Source organism: Bubalus bubalis, chromosome 4, assembly GCF_019923935.1.
Source record: "Bubalus bubalis isolate 160015118507 breed Murrah chromosome 4, NDDB_SH_1, whole genome shotgun sequence".
NCBI classification, from domain to species: domain Eukaryota; kingdom Metazoa; phylum Chordata; class Mammalia; order Artiodactyla; family Bovidae; genus Bubalus; species Bubalus bubalis.
Genome location: NC_059160.1, coordinates 64,826,884 through 64,829,127, shown reverse-complemented (window position 1 = coordinate 64,829,127; position 2,244 = coordinate 64,826,884). Strand labels below are relative to the sequence as shown.

General features: G+C 49.7%; 1 non-coding gene across 1 annotated transcript; it reads left to right on the top strand.

The window, feature by feature from the left end:
* Nucleotides 1–1,927: 1,927 nt before the first annotated feature.
* Nucleotides 1,928–2,000, top strand: TRNAG-CCC. Its single transcript has one exon. It is a non-coding gene; the product is annotated as a tRNA-Gly (tRNA).
* Nucleotides 2,001–2,244: the final 244 nt, after the last annotated feature.

The following is a 2,244-nucleotide window of genomic DNA, read 5'->3' as shown; positions in this document are numbered from 1 at the left end:
CCCAGGACCCAGCTGATGAAGGGATGCTGGGCTGGGACCAAAATGGGGTCCAGCCAGACAAGCCCTGAGCCTTGGTTCTCTGGGCCAAGGCTGGAGAGGACCAGAGGGAAATGTCCTCGGTCGGCCCCACCGCCACCACGCGGGCTGGTTCTGAGATCTTAGGATGCATCAGTAATTCCAGGCAGGGCTCCATCCCCAACCCACACTCAGCCAAGGACCTGGTCAGGGAATCTCCAACATTCCCAGTAACACAAAGCTCGCCTTCCATGCCAGATTCCTCTGGGGTCTCTGGGTGGGAGTAGCCAGACCCTCTCACTGGGCTCCTGCTAGGTCTGGGAATTCCAAAAAGCATCTGTCTCCATCAGAGACAGTCTCAGCTCCAGGTCTCTGCTTTCAGACGGTTTTAAAGAGAAGGGTGTTTTGAAAGCTCAAGACATGTTCCGGGCTTGGCTTTGGTTCTAGCTCCATCACCAGTTCTATCCCCCGTGAATCTGGACACCCTGGAGGCAGTGAGCTGAGCTGACAGGACTGCTGGGAGCCTCTGCTTCCTGATGACCCAGGCTGTGTCCGGTCTAATTTTACCAGAAGGACTCCAAGAAGGGAAACCCACATCCACTTATTCCTTCAGGCTCTCTAACTGACACACTGGCCCCAAATATTCAAGAGAAGACTGGAGACTCCCTCCCGACTGTGGGGACCTCATCACTGTTTCCCACCCCCAACCTCCCAGTCCCTCTTGTCTCTTGTCCCACAACCGACCGTGCTCCCAGGCCTCTCAGAGGGTTTATGCTTCCTCTGAAGACCTCTGGCTCGGTTTCCTGCTTGACTACCTCTTATCACCCATGCACTGCCCACTTTCCATGTCCCCCCAGCCACCCCGCCGGCTCACACCAAGCTAACGGACACAGTAGTAGCCTTTCCCTTCTCCAGGGGAATCTTCCCAACCCAGGGGTCGAACCCAGGTCTCTTGCATTGCAGGCGGATTCTTTACCAGCTGAGCCACAAGGGAAGCCCAGACTTTTACTTAAACCTCAAGGAAATAGAGAATCAAAGTAAACATATTTGAATCTAACAGACATCACTCTCCTAAAAATTTGTCAGCCATCCATCCACCTCAAAAAATTTCTCATGTTTCCTAAGTCCCAACTTACACTATCTTCTACCAGCCTCTCACTTCTCCTCCAGACCCTTCTATCCGAACTCCAAGTTCCTGCTGATTTCTCTCACACAACAATTTGTCTTGCCTCCAGCCTGCCCAGAGAGTCACTCTGTTCTCACCAGACAGAGGGGCTACTCCATCAGGGTTCATAATCCTCAAAAAAAGAGGCATCTACCTCCGGGGGCTGGGGTGGGGGGGAATGGTGCACCCCTCCCCTAGAATGATAAAGTACAGCATTTTTTCTCTACGTAACACTTTCTTCCTATCCACCCTCCACCACCACCCCCTTACATCTGGTACCCCTCTCAGTTGAGAAATCCACCCCAAATCACTCTTGTTCTCTTTTTTTCACGCCTTTATGGGCATGGAGCACTGCTAATTACTATCCCTGTTATAGTTAAAAATGATGATCCAATAAAAAACAAGTCAATACAAAACAGACACAAAAGGACAAATACTATATGATTCCACTTACATGAAGTCCCTAGAGTAGTTAAACTCCTAGAGACACAAAGCAGAACAGTGGCTGCCAGGGGCTGGAGAGAGGGGAGAACGGGGATTGATTTTTCAGTGGGTATGAGGTTTCAGTCTGGGAAGATGAAAAAGGTTTTGAAGATGGATGGTGGGAATGGTTGCCCAATGATGTAAATATACTTAATGCCACTGAACTGTACACTTAAAAGTGGTAAAAATGGTGACTTTTATATAATGCATACTTTACCACAATAAATAAGTACTGTCAGCAACTTTCACTCTGACTTCAGGACTTCCCTGGTGGTCCAGTGGCTAAGACTCTGTGCTCCCCATGCAGGGGACCCAGGTTCGATCCCTGGTCAGGGAACTAGATCCCACATGCCACAACTAAGAGTTTGCACACCGCAGTTAAAGATCCTGCATGCCGCAATTAAGACCCAGCACAGCCAAATACATTAAATAGATTTAACAACAACAAAACCCATCCACTCTGAACCCAAGAGAGACTTGCAGTTAATTGAAAAAAGGGAGGCTTTTCCTTCTGCCACCCTACATTTCAGCAGCTCTGCGAACACCTTCAGGGAGCCCCGAGCTAAGGAGGGTACCTTCAC